Below are 16,298 nucleotides of genomic sequence, written 5' to 3'. Positions count from 1 at the left end.
GAAATAGAGAGATGGAGGGTCATGTGTGAAGAAGACCTTTAAAAAAAAGAAGACTAAAGATAGGTTTCCGTAGAGTATGGGAAAGGAATTAATGTATAATAAGGCTGGCAGGGCGAGGAGCCTCATTACTAAGGTTATGCATTCATAGTAACATATAATAAGGCTGGGAGGGTGAGTAGGAGTCAGGTTACAAAAGTTATATAAATGCCAAACAGAAATTTCTATTCTATATTAGAAGTAACAAGGAACCACTAGAATTTAATGAGTAGGGGAATAAAATGGTTAGATCTGCACTTTTGGAAAATCATTTTGGTAGCTCTGTGGAAGAAGCATCAGAGTGAGGAGAGAGGATACAAAGAGACAAGTCAGGAGGCTATCGTAATAGTTCAGGTAAAATGTGATAAAGGCTTGAATTAGGGTAACGGTCCTGTGAGTAAAGAGAAGGAGATTGGGGCAATACATAACAGGATCACAGATTTAGACCAGGAAGTGACCTTAGAGGCCAGCAAAGGACTTGTCCAGGGTCACACAGCTAGCAAGTATCTAAGGATGAATTCGAACTCAGGTCTTCCCGCCTCCAAGCTTCCACTGTTAGCACCTGTCTAATGTGGGATTAAAATCAACACGACTAGGGAGCTGATGAGATAAGTGAGGTAAGAAAATCAAAGTTTTGAAGATAACTCTGAGGTTGCAAACCCTGAGAAGGCCAGTGAGGTCCCTAGAGAGCAGTTTGTAAGAGGGGTAGGTTTAGGGGAAAGATAAGGCATTCTACCATGGACCGACTGAGTTTGAGATATCTCTGGGACATCCAGTCTGAAACGTCCAATAGGCAGCTGGTGACACAGGCCGAACTAAAGCTCTGGAGAGACACTAAAGCTGGATAGATGAGAGGGTTGGGCTTGGAGTCAGGAAGACGAGTTTCAATTTTCCCTCACACTTACTAGCTGCCTGACCCCGAACAAATAACTTAACCTCTGAACCTCTTTCAGGAAAGGCTACTATTATTAATTATTATTATTTTGTGGGTCTGGGAATATATCTGCGGAGATATAACTAAACCCATGTGAGCTGATGGGGTCACTGAGAGAGCACAGAGAGAAGAGAATAGAGCTCAGGTCAGAGTTTTGGGGAACAACCACAGTGGATAGGGGTGTAGAACCAGCTAAAGACCCTGAGAAGGAGCATTACAGGGAAAAGAAGCAAGAGTAGCAGTCTCACAAAAACCAAGAGTCTGCAGGAGGAACAGTTCAAATCTCAAATGCTGCAGAGGAGTCAAGAAAGATGACTGATGAGACAGAGGAGGAGAAGGGTGGTGGAGATGGAGAAAACGAGAGAGGGGGGAGAAAGGGGAGAGGGAGAGAGAGAGAGAGAGAGAGAGAGAGAGAGAGAGAGAGAGAGAGAGAGAGAGAGAGAGAGACAGAGAGAGAGAGAGAGAGAGAGAGAGAGAGAGAGAGAGAGAGAGAGAGAGAGAGAGAGAGAGAGAGAGAGAAGAGAGAGAGAGAGAGAGAGAGAGAGAGAGAGAGAGAGAGAGAGAGAGAGAGAGAGAGAGAGAGATTTGGCAAGGGAGAGAGGGAGGAGGGAGAGAGGGGGGAGAAAAAAGAGGGGGGAAAGAGAGGGGTAGGACAAAGAGAGAGAGACAGAGATTTGGCAATTAAGAATTCGTTGTAACTTTGGATAGAGTAGTTTCACTTGAAAGCTGAGGTTAGAAGACAGATTGCTAAGAACTAAGAAAAGTGGAAGTAATGAGGATAGTCTACTGTTTCCAGGAATTTTGACTTTCAAAATGAAGAGAAGGGGCAGTGGATAGAACACCAGCCCTGGATTCAGGAGGACCTGAGTTCAAATCTAGCCTCAGACACATAACACTTACTAGATGCGTGACCCTGGGCAAGTCACTTAACCCCATTGCCTAGCCAAATTTAAAAAAAAAACACAAAACAAAAGATGCTAAACAAAATGAAGAGAGACAGGAAATTATCTTGATGGGATTATTCATACTGTTAAGTAAAGGTTTAAGGATATGAGGATACCTGGGAAGTGGTACAAGAATCACTGGTTAGGGAAGGATTGATTGGGGGTGGGGTGGGCAATCTGCCAGAGGAGGTAGGAAGGGGTGGGAACAAGGATTCATGTGGAAGAGTTGATTCTGGAAAGAAGGACCCCCTTTTCATGGTGTCATTAAGAGACACTATAATGTTCTAAATAAATCCCAAAACTTGGAACTCAGTGTCAAAGAGTAGAGACAGCCATATCTCTATAGTAGCTTAAAGGATGGGATGCCAGGTTAGAAAGACCATGGGCCTGACACAATATGGAATTTCTTACATGTTTGTTTTATATTGAAAGTTAAAAAACAATGATTCACTTTATAGAAAAGTTCTGGAGGAACAGTTATTCTACTGAAGAGTGCCTTTACCACAGTCTCTAGAGCCAAAACAAAATGGCCTGTAAACATCTCCCCACCAACAAACGCTTAGACAGTCATTTTTTTTTTAAGGCAACTGGGGTTAAGTGACTTGCCCAGGGTCACACAGCTAGTAAGTGTCAAGTGTTTGTTCTGAGGCTGGATTAGAACTCAGATCCTCCTGATTTCAGGGCCGGTGCTCTATCCACTGTGCCACTCATCTGCCTTTTTTATGGCTACTCTACATACCTAAATTATGAAGACTGATTAGTCAGACTTGCTGGAGCTGTTGCTGATGCTGTTGATGTTTTTTAGGAAAGTAATGCCCTCTAGACTCTGTAGTAAGCATCTGTTAAGTGAATGTCAAGTGCAGTATTTGTGAATTCATACATTATTTGAAAAAGAAAATCCTTACATGTTTTTCACCTGTTGAGGTGCATCCAATAAGTGAAGTACTGGTATAACTATGTGCATGATTAAGCACTCCTTTTCCTCTGAGACAGGGAGAATTCATTTTATAGTGCATTTTAAGCTTCTGCTTTCAGTGACACAACTCTTTTCAACTGGAAGGTCCTTGAGTAGGGTCAGGTTCTATCATCTTTGTTTTTTTTATACTCAGCATCAAGCATACTGCCTTAATAATTTTTAAAAGCTGAATTATGATTGTGTAGTCACCTAACTTCTGGTGGAGAAGGGAATGAGGATGAGGTAGAATGTTCCTAAAAGCGCATATGTTCAGGCATTTACAGTTGTGTCTGACTCTTAGTGACCCCATCTGGGGTTTTCTTGGCAAAGATACTGGAGTTGTTTGCCATTTTTTCTCCAGCTCATTTTATAAATGAGGAAACTGAGACAAACAAGTTTAAGTGACTTGCTCAGGGTCACACAGCTAGTAAATGTCTGAGGCTGGATTTGAACTCACAAAGATGAGTCTTCCTAATTCCAGGCCCAGCATTTTACACACTGCATCACCTAGCTGCCCAAAAGGCACACTGGGATTCTCAAATACAGTTATTAGATGTTACAGCCCCATTTTTCCCCAATAGGACCAAAACTCTGAAGTATGAGACAGGAGAAAACTAGAATTATGTACGGCAAGCAAAAGATTGGGTTTTCAGGTACATGCCTAAGACATAAAACAAGGCAAAACTGTAAATCAAATTAAAAACCGGAACCTAATGTTCTCTATCTACCAGCATCTTGCTGTTTTGTAGTAGCAGCTTTAGCTGGTAATTTGACACTTTTCTTTTTCATCCATCAAGCTCTTTGCACTTATGGTGAAAAAAAAAAAGGAACTCAAGATCTATTTTAAATACCTCCACATACACTAGCAAAATAAAGAAGAGGGAATCTGGATAAGAACAGCTACATCTTGTGCTCTCTAAGCATGCTAAGTGGCTAAACAGTTCCTTTTCTATCATCATACTGTGCTGGGAAATCTTGACATTTTGTTCCATTCATTTTATTTTCATTATGCAATGTTCACACTCATTACCGCAGTGTGTGCTTAAGCAGGAATTTTTGTTGTTGTTGTTATTAATGGGTTTACAAATGTTAGTATAATGACTCATCAGTGTTTATTTTATTTTTTTTGTAAGCATCCCAGTAGTTATGTGAGGTCTGCTGAGCATGGCAAAGATGTTTCTGTACACAATCCATATCCAGAATGGGAACACTGGCATGTCCTGCTAATTAGAATCACTTTTGTGCCAAAGGGAAATTTCTAATATGGCACTAAAAAAACCCTGTTTTTATGGGCTGACGTGTAAATACACAAATTGTGGTTATTTATTTAATTGAAGTAGAGACAATGATGACACAGCCAGGGATGGAAATTTTATAAAGTCATCATTTTACAGGCTGGTTTTGAGGATAGTACCATTGCATTCCAATACACTTTAGGGGTTGTATGTGTATATATGTCTGTATGTTTGTGTGTATGTGTAAAGATAACAGAAGTGAGGCCGATTTTCTGGATTTTCTTATTTTCAATAGATTTTTTTCTCATCTTTTGACATAATCATATAAGCTAACTGGCATTTCCTAATTTAATACAAGATTGCTTTGGGACAAGAAGACAAATGGTGAAATGTTTTGAGGGAAGCACAAAGTGGAAAAAGTTGCTGTTTGTTTCAAAACAAAAAAGGGGAAGGTTGCCTCCAAGTTTGGGGATTTCTTACATATTGTTGAATCCAGATAATAGAAATAAGCCAGATTCTTCCTGAAGACAAGTCTGAGGGTGTGGAACTAAAGGATGTTGGTTACCTCACAGTCTGTGTTTCTTAGATGCACTTAAGTGTTCTTGTCTCAGCAAGCAATATTTTCATGGACTTCAAGTCCTATTCCTGACACAACTGGCCATGTAACCATGAACAGGCAAGTCACAACTGGTTCAGTGATTCAAAAAAAGTGCAAGATATTGATCTGCCTCCATAGAGGTTATACACAGAGGAAGTCACAGACCTGGATTAGGTAACACTTGTTGAAGAGTATTTTAAAATCACACATAAAGATGCTTGACAGGTACGGGGTATAGTGTAGGTGGCCAAATATGGAACTGAATTATATCAAGACTTTGTTACATATGTGTATGTATGTGTGTGCATATCTATATCTATATCTATATCTATATATCTCTCTATATCTATCTATCTATCTATATATCTGTTACATATTTGCATATATATAATATATATATATATATATATATCTGTTACATATATATCTGCTATACATTTTAACCAAGAAAATGTAAAAAACACCAACTAGTCTCTCTTGGTTCCTTCAACACATATTATGGATTCCACCTGCAGGGTCCTAGGATCTAGAGATGCCCAGGCCAAAGCAACAAGAGCAGAATCCCAAGAGATGCCAGAAGACCCCAACTCCAGAAGAGTATAGGAAGCTAATGGTACACCAACAGAATCTTAGCACTTTGTGCCTGAGCCACCAGATGAATCTGCTGTGTTCAGATGCATGGTACAATGGACCTGGAGTCAAGATCAGGATTGATAACCTGCTTGTAGCTCACACTTTTGTGTCTGGATCACTTTGGCAGTCTAGTGAAGCCTCTGGATCCTTTCCAGAATAATGCTTTAAGATATACAGAATACATAGAATTATAAAGGAAATCAATCATATTGAAATAACAATGAATTTTTTTTCCTGTCCAAGTTCATGGATTCTCTGAAATCTCTTCACGGATCCCATGGGGGCCCATGAACCCCCAAGTTAAGAATTCCTGTTCTAGACAGTTTGCCCCAGGGCAAGTCACTTAACTTTTTCTACCTGTTTTCTCATCTGTAAAATGGGGATAAAAAAAAAAGTCCTGTTATGGTGAACAAGAACTTGAAAAAATTGCTAAGAATTTGCAAACATTATTTCTCATTGTTTGCTTACAGTGAAATGAGCTGACCCTTCCACGTTGGATAGAATGCCAGGCCTGGAGTCAGGAAGATCGGAGTCCCAATATGGCCTCATTTAATAGCTGTGTGACCCTGCACAGTCACTTAACCTCTGTTGGCCTCAGTTTCCTCATCTGTAAAATGGAGGTAATAGTAACACTTACCCCCCAGGGTTGCTGTGAGGATTAAATAAAGTAACTGTAAACAGCTTAGCACAGTGCTTGGCACATAGCAGGCATTATATAAATGCTATTATTATTATTATTATCATTATTTTAGAGGTTCAGAAAGCAGGAAAGTGAGTGGATCTGATTTCATTGACATTGTGCACTCTCAGCTGAAGAACACCCTTCTACAAATGCAGGTCAGCATTTTTTCTATGGTTTTGGAAAGTTGCCTAGAGCAGCTGAGTGTTATATGTGATTTGCCCAGGGGCACACACAGCCGACATATTTTAGGGGCAGGTCTTAAACCTCAAACCCAGGTCTTCCTAATTCTGAGGCCAGCTTTCCATCCATTACACCATGATGCATGGTGGATGGAATGCTGGACATGGATTCAGAAACACCCAGGTTTGCATACTGCCTCTGACACTTAGTAGCTTCTAAGCTAACATTTTTTTCCCGATGCCTTAAGGCCCTGTAATTATGTTCTACTTATTTTGTGAATGCACGTTTTATATACACATACTCACATACACACTTAGGTGAATTCATATCGTATGTGTACTCGTGCCATCTCCATCCATCCCCCTTTCCCTGGAATGTAAGCACCTTCAAGGAAAAGACTGTTGCTCCATTTCGATCTCTGGATCCCCAGCGCATAGCATGGTATTGAGCACATAGTAAGTGCTCGATAAATGCTTATGTGACTCTTGGCTTGATATCTAGGGACTTAGTTCTCTAGACTCTGCCTTCTCTACATAACACAGATCCCTAGAAGTTTGTTTTTTTCCAAGATTTGTTCCTCCTAACTTCTCTGAATATTTATTTTCTGTATATGATGCAGAGTTCAAACTACTTAAAAGGGTAATTCACATTTATTCCCATCCACTTTCCCGCGGCAGCTAGGTGGTGCAGTGAATAAAGTGCCAGGCCTGGGGTCAAACGCAGCCCTGGACATTTACTAGATCTATGACCCTGGGGAAGTCACTTAACCCTGTTTGCCTCAGTTTCCTATTCTGTAAAGAATGAGATGGAGAAGAAAATGACAAACCACTTCAATATCTTTGCCAAGAAAACCCTAAAGGGGTCACAGAATCAGACACAACTGAAAAATGATTTAACCTTCTTATCAACCTCTCTGTATTCCAGTCTTTGCAGTCTGACTTCTATCCTCACATCTCTACGGGAGTTGCCTTCTCAAAGGTCTTCAGTTTCAAATACAATGGCTTTTCCTCAGTCTTCATCTTCCTTGCCTTACGGGTAGCAGTGACGTTGTTGAGCACCTTTCATACTTTCTCTTGCCTTAACTTCTATCTTCCTGGTTCTGTCCTCATACTTTCTCCACCAGCTCAGATGACTTCCTCCTCCATCTTCCTGGTTATGTCCTCATACTTTCTCCACCAGCTCACATGACTTCCTTCTCCATCTTCCTGGTTCTCTCCTTATACTTGCTCCACCAGCTTAGACGACTTCCTCCTCTCAGCCTCAAAGCTCCTTCCTTTGCACTTTCCTCTTTCTCTTTCTTGGGTAATCTCACCTGCTTCCATAGCTGTCACTTTGGATGACTTCCATAGTTTTTTACAGTTTCAACTTCTCTCTGAATCTCAAAAGCTTCCTTAATTTGGCAGTCGGGGGCAGCACCTTAACTTTCTAGCCTCTTCACTAATACTACTTGCACAGGGTCACACTGCTACTAAGTGTCTGAGGCTGGATTTGAACTCATGTCTTCCTGACTCCAGGCCTGGAGCTCTATCTACTGTACCACCCGGATGCAAACTAGCTACCTTGCTGCGACTCACTGATTACGTCCTGCACTTTTTCATCTCAAAGCCTTCGATGACATCACTGATGATGCCCAGAATGCCTGCCTCCTCTTACTTTACCTGCCAAAGTCTAAAACACAGCAGAGTATAGTGGAGAGAGTGCTGAGCTTGCTGTTAGGAAGATCTAGATTTAAGTCACAATCTCTGACTCTTACTTTCCTCATCTGTAAAACAGGAATAAAACACCTAAAGTACCTGCTTCACAAGGTTTCTGTGAAGCTTATTTAAGATAATATATGTAGGTGCTTTCTAAACTTTAAAATACGACAGGAATGTCTTATCATTGAATTCCTATACTTTAAAATTCAATGCAATCATACCCCCCACAAAGTCTTCCTTGTTTCTCCAAATGTCTCAATGTATTGTGTAATTATTTTATTCATTTGTATATTTTGTATTATTCTTGTATGTTCTATCATTTTATAAGACTAAGTCTCATAAGGGCAAAGGCTATTTCGATGTTTTTGTCTCCCCCAGTACCCAATACATTCAGGAGAGTGAACAAAGTGACCGAACAAATGTTTGAACTAAGCCCTGAATTTTTAACTGCCTATTGGACACTTCTACTGGAAATTCAGTATATCTAAATATGAGTTATTTTTCTATTCAAAATTACTTTCCATCCACACTTCTCTATTTCTTTTAATGGATCATTTTTTTTCATTATCTAGACTCAAAAACTTAAAATTATCTTTCTCCCTTACTTTCCTCCCATCTATCCTCACCAATTAGTCACCAAGTCCTGTTAATTCTGTTTCTGAAATCTTTTATATTTCCAATTCCATCCTCACAGTCACTACTCAAACTCAGGTTCCTAATATCTTCCACCTGGATAATTCCAAGTATCCTATAGTTACTCTACTAGTCTTTCTCCCTTTTATTTTTGTCTTGAGACTGGGTCACCCTATTCACACAGGCTGGAAATGTAGCAAACATTCATGGCCTAATCCTACTACTGATTAGTACAGGAGCTTTGTCCAGAGCTCGGCCAACCTAGGCCAGCTCACTCCTGCCTAGGGTTCCTGGTGAGACCCTCACCACGCTAGTGTAGGACTTAGTTCAGATACCTGATTATCTTAGACCAACGAAGCTCAGAACTCCTAAGCTCAAGCAATTCACCTGTCTCCTTGACAACAAGGATTACAGGTGAATACAATTTCTATCTGGTATCTCTCTTCCTCTTAATTCTTCCTACATATGAATGCCAAATTAATATTTCTAATCCACAGGTCAGATCATATTTCTACCCATTATTTATTTAATGGCTCTAAAATGCCTACTAAAATCTGTTTTGTTTTGCCATTTATACCTTTCCTATCTTAGCATTCCTTTTCACGTGTTACCGAGACAGGAATTCTCATTCTTTGAACACATCTCATAGTTTCCTGACTATGTGTATTCTTGGCATAAGGGAACAAACTCTTTGCCTTATAACCTTCCTTATGCATAAAATGCCCTCCCCACTAGCTTTGTTGTTGTCATTTTTATATCAGACTCCTTGTGATCCCATTTGGGGCTTTCTTGGCAAAGATACTGGAATGGTTTTTCATTTCCTTTTCCAGATCATTTTACAGATGAGGAAACTGAGGCAAACAGGATTTAGTGACTAGCCCTGGGTCACACAACTAGTAAATGCCTGAGACCGGATTTCAATTCAGGCCTTCCTGACTCCAGGCCCAGGAGTCAGGCCCACCACACCACCTAGCTGCTTTACTTACTGAAATCTTACTCATGCTTCAAGGACTAACGAGGGCTAACCTCTCCATGAAGCCTTCTCTGCTTTACCTTAGTGAGAAGTAATGTCTTTCTTTGAATAGTACTTTGTTTGCACCTCTTTGATGCACTTGTCACACATCACCAGGGATTGTATTTTTCACCTCGGATTGAAACTTTGGTATCCTTCAGCCTTACCCCATTAATTGCCAATTCTGTTGATAAACTCTCTTGCAACTATTTCCTCCTTTCTATTTCCATTTCAAGTACTTAGTTGGCTATGAGGGCCTGAAGGAGGTCCTCATCATCACCTCTCTTGGGCCTGGATAACACAGGCAAAATGACTCTTCTGCACATGATTAAAGATAAGACTGGGCTAACATATTCTAGTACTATATCCAATATCAGAAGAGCTAACAATTGTATAAATGATTTTTATAACCATTGATCTTGGACACAAGAAAGTGTGAGGTTTAGAAAAACTTTATCAGTTTATGATAGTCTGAACTATCTTTCTAATGCTTCATCATAATGACTTCACACCTTTACTTCAAAAGCTTTCTATGGAACTTTAGGCACAAATTCATCTGGGCACTAAAGACTTTTCAAAATCAAGCTTCCAACTACCTTCCTAGCTTCTACATTCCAGCCAAACTAGATTATTCTCCAACCTTGTGTCATACTTGGAATAAACTCAGCCTACTGAAATCCCTTTCTTCCTTTTAAGGCTTAAAAGATGGCATCTTCTCCATGAAACAGGCCTGGAGTCAGGAAGATCTGAGGTCATATTCAGCTTGAGATGCTTACTAGGTGTGTGACCCTGGGCAAGTCATTTAACATACCTGACTCAGTTTCCTCAACTGTAAAAAAAAAAAAAAAGATAATACCACCTACCTCCCAGAGCAGGTTGTGAGGATCAAATGGGATATTTGTAAAGCACTTAGCATACATAGTACCTGACACATAATAGGTGCTATATAAATGTTGCTATTATTATTATTGTTTATTAAATCTCTGTGAAAAGCGAAATGGATAATTTTGATTACATTAAATTAAAAAGTTTTTGCACAAACAAAGCCAATGCAACTAAGATTAGAAGGAAGATAGAAAATTGGGAAAGAATTTTTACAACCAGTCTCTCTGATAAAGGCCTCATTTCTAAAATGTATAGAGAATTAAGACAAATTTATAAGAACACAAGCCATTCCCCAATTGATAAATGGTCAAAGGATATGAACAGACAATTCTCAGATGAAGAAATTAAAGCCATCTATAGTCATATGAAAAAATGCTCTAAATCGTTATTGATTAGAGAAATGCAAATCAAAACAACTCTGAGGTACCACATCACACCTATCAGATTGGCCAACATGACAAAACAGGAAAATGATAAATGTTGGAGAGGATGTGGGAAAATTGGAACACTAATACATTGTTGGTGGAGTTGTGAAATGATCCAACCATTTTGGAGAACAATTTGGAACTATGCCCAAAGGGCTACAAAAATGTGCATACCCTTTGATCCAGCAATAGCACTTCTAGGGCTATATCCCAAAGAGATCAAACAAATGGGAAAAGGACCCACATGTACAAAAATATTCATAGCAGCTCTTTTTGTGGTGGCAAAGAATTGGAAATTGAGAGGATACCCATCAATTGGGGAATGGCTGAGCAAGTTGTGGTATATGAATGTAATGGAATACTATTGTGCTATAAGAAATGATGAACAGGCTGACTTCAGAAAAACCTGGAAAGACTTATGTGGTCTGATGCTGAGTGAAGTGAGCAGAACCAAGAGGACCGTGTACACAATAACAGCCATGTTATACAATGACTAAGATTGTTAAACTGAACCCTTCTCAGCATTAGGAGGATCTAAGACATTTCCAGAGGTCTCAGGATGGAAAATGCTGTCTCCACATCCAAAGAAAGAACTATGGAAGTCGAATCGCTATCACTTATTTTTACCTTCTGTTGAGTTTTGTTTCATCTTTCTGATGGTTCCTCCTATTGGTTTTAATTTTTACTTACAACTTCACTAATGTGAAAATATGTTTAATGGGTATGTAAATGGAAAGCCTATACCAGACTGTGCGCCGTCTTGGGGAGGACGGGGGGGAGGAAAAGGGAGAAAAATTTTCAACTCAAAAGCATATGGAAAAAAAAAATACAAAAAAAAAATCTTCTCTGATTACCTCAGCTCAAAGTGATCTTCATCTCATATTTCTCATTTTTTTTCTGGACCTCTCCTTTACACTTTCACAAACTATAATACAAGGGAATATATGGTACCTTACTCCATTAGACTGTAAATTCTTTAAAAGCATATTAATTTCACTTCATCTTTATAACCCCAGCACTTCTTATGATAGGCAGCCTGACACTAAGAGCAAGATTAGTGGATTTGACATCGTAAGGGATGGTACTTATCAACTGTTTTAGTACTATTAAAAAAAGTTCCCAGTTAAAAAATCATATGTTAATAGTGCATGTTAAGAATGGTAGCAACCAAAGACTATTCTGCAGTAGCCTGCTTGATGATTACCCTGCAGAGTTAGAGAGTGCCTTGACCATGCCAACAGTTTCCTCTTTGTAACTAATTACAAATTTCTCCCAAAGATTTATCTGAATTCTCCTAGAATCTATATCGTTAGTTCTGCAAAATCTCTATACCTCTAAATTACTCCATATGAATACTTTTCAAAACAAACCTATAACGACCTTCAACTATGAAAGGAATCTCCCTTAATTCACATGCTCGACAAATATTTATTCAACACCTACTATACGCAGGGCAATGTGGAAGACGTGCAGATGGAAGCATGTATAAAGTCTTTTGCTGTCATGAGTTTAAAATGTAGTAATCTATAAAATGCACAAATAATGATACATGGAAGAATATGATATGCTTAACAAAATATAGTGAGAATTAAGATAAGTGGTAGGGGATTTCTACTTGAGGACAGGTAGACTCCATGGAAAAGACGAGGATTTTAAAAAGTAGCATAGGGGACAAGAGCGAACTAGTCAATGGGAACAGCACGCATAACTGCAGAGATGGGTAAATTTGCGTAGTACCAAGCAGTCTGTTAGTCTGGCTGTTGCATAGAGTACGTGTTAGGGAATACGTTAGAAAGTTTGGCCGGAGCCAATTAGTAGACTTTCTTGTTGAACTAGCAGTTACATTGCTAGGCATCAATCTGATTCCCAGTAAGAACCTCGCTTTAAGAAACTGTACCCTGGCTATTAACTGCTCCAACCAATACCAGAGGGAGAGCTCTAAGGAAAACAGCCAAGCTCTCTGTTTCTCAGAGAGCTGACAACCTTTGGTCTCTAGTCTGATGTTCCTTGGGGGCACACTCTTCTTCTTAGTCTAAAGAGGTGTATTTGGTGCGGCTTTATCCAATCAGAATAACTTTCACTTTCCATCACAGAAAAACCGAACCTTAATTCAGTGAACATAGGGATTAACATAACATCTACCCTATAGGCTACCAGACAAGCATAGATACTGTGCATAGTAGGTGCTGGGTTTTTTTCCTTTTAAGCTTAGAATAGAAAGAATAAAATCATCACAACTATACTAAAAAAAAAAAAAAGACAAAAAACATAAAGCTCCCTTGACCGGTCAGCCAACTTCTGCAATATAATGACAACAACAGACTTTGGCCCGTGGAGAAGGGGTATGTGCCTCAAGGGCAGGCCAAGGTACGGGCAGCTAGCTGCTCTTCGGGGTGCCACAGAACCTGCCCCAATATGGCTGTAGGGCAGATCAGGATCTCCCAACACTTCCTTGCATCTTCCTTCTGTTTTTTCCCCCTATTTCAGCTTTATGGGTAGGACTAATGACTCATCAAACAGGAACAAAAATAACCTATTTCACTTGAACGACTGGTAATATTGCAGCATATATCACAGAAGTAGCACTGGAAGAGGTATTTGGAGACTTGGGCTCTAGTCTTGACTCCATTAATGCCTAGCCAGTCATTTCACCTCTCTTTTTAAAAAATAATTGGATAAAGTTTTTTTAGGGGATAACTTTAAGGACCAGATAGTGAAATGTAATTAGCATTTGAATTGACAGCAAATTAAAAACTTGAAAAAAAGCTCTTACATATGACAAATAGTTCCTTTTATAGAATCACACTTAGTTTGATTAACAAATTTCCTCTTCTTCTCCACCCACCCCCCTCTATTAAAATTAAATGAGCCCAGGGTCTCAAAATTCTCATTTTGATCTGTTTTTGATTAGAAGTTATCCACAATTTATACTGAGTATAATGGGAATAATGGAGGGAGGGGGGCAACTACTGACAATTATAGAGTGCTTTAAGGTTTGCAAAGCATTTCTATTATGCCATTTATCCTCAAAATGACCTCGGAAAGTGGTTACTACAGGTATTATTCCCATTTGATAGATGAGGAAATTGAGGCTAAGACAGGATAAATGATTCAACCATGGTCACATAGCTGAAAGAGGGACCCTGGGGTTTCTTCTGACTCCAAGCTGAACACTTAAAAAAAAAGATACCATCTCTCCAAACCAAGTGTGATTACAATTCACAATGCATCATTTGAATGGTTGAATCCAAGTATATCTATTTTTTTCTATGGTAGGCATAAAAATTTAAACAGAATATGTGATGCACATTTTAGAATTGATGGTTTTATGACTTCCAGATTTCTTAAGAACCAATTTAAAAACAGGTACTGAATCAATTTGTTTTGATGATCTATTTTCAAGTCGTAACTTTCTTTTCTCTTTGGAGGATATTAAATGACTAGTTTTGTGCCTTATTCATACCTTTTTTCTTAAAGAAAATACTAGCTTGGGACTATTTCCCCTTTTTATGTAGACAGCAGATAGGACACTTTTATCTTAAGTCACAAAGCATGAAACAGTAGGAGAATGATAGATCTGGAGTCACAGGACCTGAGTTCAAATCCAGAAACATCTGTAAAATGAAAAGGTTAGTTTAGATGCTATGAATCCTTTGCAATCTACCTGTAGCTTATGATTATCAATCCACTGGAGTGATTTTTAATGACAGTTTAAGAAAAGAGGCATTCTTAGAACCCATAACGTGGGTATTTCCCCCTAATTCCTTTACAAATATGATGTAATCACATCTATTCATACAAGGAGATGATACATAACCAAATTTAAATATTGTCAAACATTTTTACAACCTTAGGTGAAGAATATATAATCGACAACTGATGAGCAGTATTTTATTAAGCTTTTGCTACAGTCATAGTTATCTTAAAGAGGACAGAATTTGCCTCATGCTATAACTACATAGTAAAGCCATTTGACAAAACTCTGCTATGTTATAATTCACTTTATCATGACTTTAGGCTGATACCAGAAACTCATTTGTAAGTATTTGCAGGAATTATAATTTCATACAGGATGAAGGGGAGAAAAAAACTTTCTGGCATGCATAGCATAGTTGGACATTTCCCGTCTAAAGTAATTCACTTAGAAAAACAATTTCCTTCCTGTTTTACAGTTATTTGTACCACAAAAACCAAGATTCTAATTAATTACATATTTCAACTACAGGCTACTGTTAGAATTTAACATCTGGATCCTCTGACCCTTATAGAACCTGTATCCTTTGTCTCTAATATTGACAGTAATTGGATATTTTCCAGAAAAACCCAGATTCCAACAGTTGAATCTGAAGAGGAGCTATAATGTTTCATGCAAGTTACGAGGCTGATCATTGCATTACAGAGGAGTGTAGTTGAACTACATAAATTAAACGTCATTTCCTATGACTTTCCAAATGAAGTCCATGAATAAAACATTCCTAAGATATCAAGTTGACTTGGAAGGGAGGAGTTATTTTGTCATCCTAAGGAAGTCTGTTTAACTATTTCTGGGCACTGCTTTGGGGGCATTAAGGCATCTAATCTGGGAATTGTTCAGATCGAACAGTAAGACTTAGTTTCAACAGAATCATTGTTTTTGGTCACTACCACTGTAGTGAACAAACCTGGAAGCCTAAAAGCATCTCTTGACTTAATGACTGCATTTCTAAGGAGAGCACATATTCGAGTGAATAAAAAGTGACTCAAAAGTCTCAATTCATTTACTACAGACCCTTTAGGTTTTTTTTTACAGTACAGAGCAAGACAGTTTGTTTACACTTTTAATTGAAGTATTTGTAAAGTTATCTACAAGCTTATTCCTCCCCAGAGTCCCCAGGAGCTAAAAATCAAATAAAAATATCCCAGAGTTATGTATCTGTAGAGACAGAGGGGGAAATTAATCATTTGCCATATCTGTTATTTCTTTGCTATTCTGCTCCCCTCAGTAGTTTTTGGACCTTAGTCTTTTATTGCCTGTCCCAAAAGATGGTATTTTAACCATCTTTCCACAAGTTTTCTTTGTTCTCTCTCAACTAATAAATCTGTAACCTTACAAAATCCTGTAGCTTTTAAAAAATAGTAAAAATACTCTAAATCTCCTGTTGGTTGGGCTAATTTTTAGATTTAAATTAGTCCAGTTATTTTACTTACCAATATTAACTTTACAATGGTATGTACAATGTCTCTTTGAAGCACTGAAGCATTTGTCTTTCACTAAGTAACTGATTTTTTTTTTAAAGCCTTTTTTAATCTATGTGAGATCATTATTTTCAGAGGGTTGGTGCAAAGTAAATGTCCAAAGTTACAAAATTTCAGTAAGTTCACATACCTTATTTGAAAAATAGAAACTGGTTCATCTATATAATCTCAAGAACCAGTACATGTTTATTCTGTAAGTTTCTAAATTTCTGTA

General features: G+C 38.5%; 1 protein-coding gene across 2 annotated transcripts in view; it reads right to left on the bottom strand.

The window, feature by feature from the left end:
- Nucleotides 1–16,298, bottom strand: part of NECTIN3 (nectin cell adhesion molecule 3) — a 197,569-nt gene that overhangs the window by 93,960 nt on the left and 87,311 nt on the right. The window lies entirely within an intron of this gene.

Source organism: Phascolarctos cinereus, unplaced genomic scaffold (assembly GCF_003287225.1).
Source record: "Phascolarctos cinereus isolate Bilbo 61053 unplaced genomic scaffold, phaCin_HiC Scaffold_726;HRSCAF=1367, whole genome shotgun sequence".
NCBI lineage: Eukaryota > Metazoa > Chordata > Mammalia > Diprotodontia > Phascolarctidae > Phascolarctos > Phascolarctos cinereus.
The sequence above is the reverse complement of the archived record's forward strand: the minus strand, read 5'-3'. Positions and strand labels throughout refer to the sequence as shown.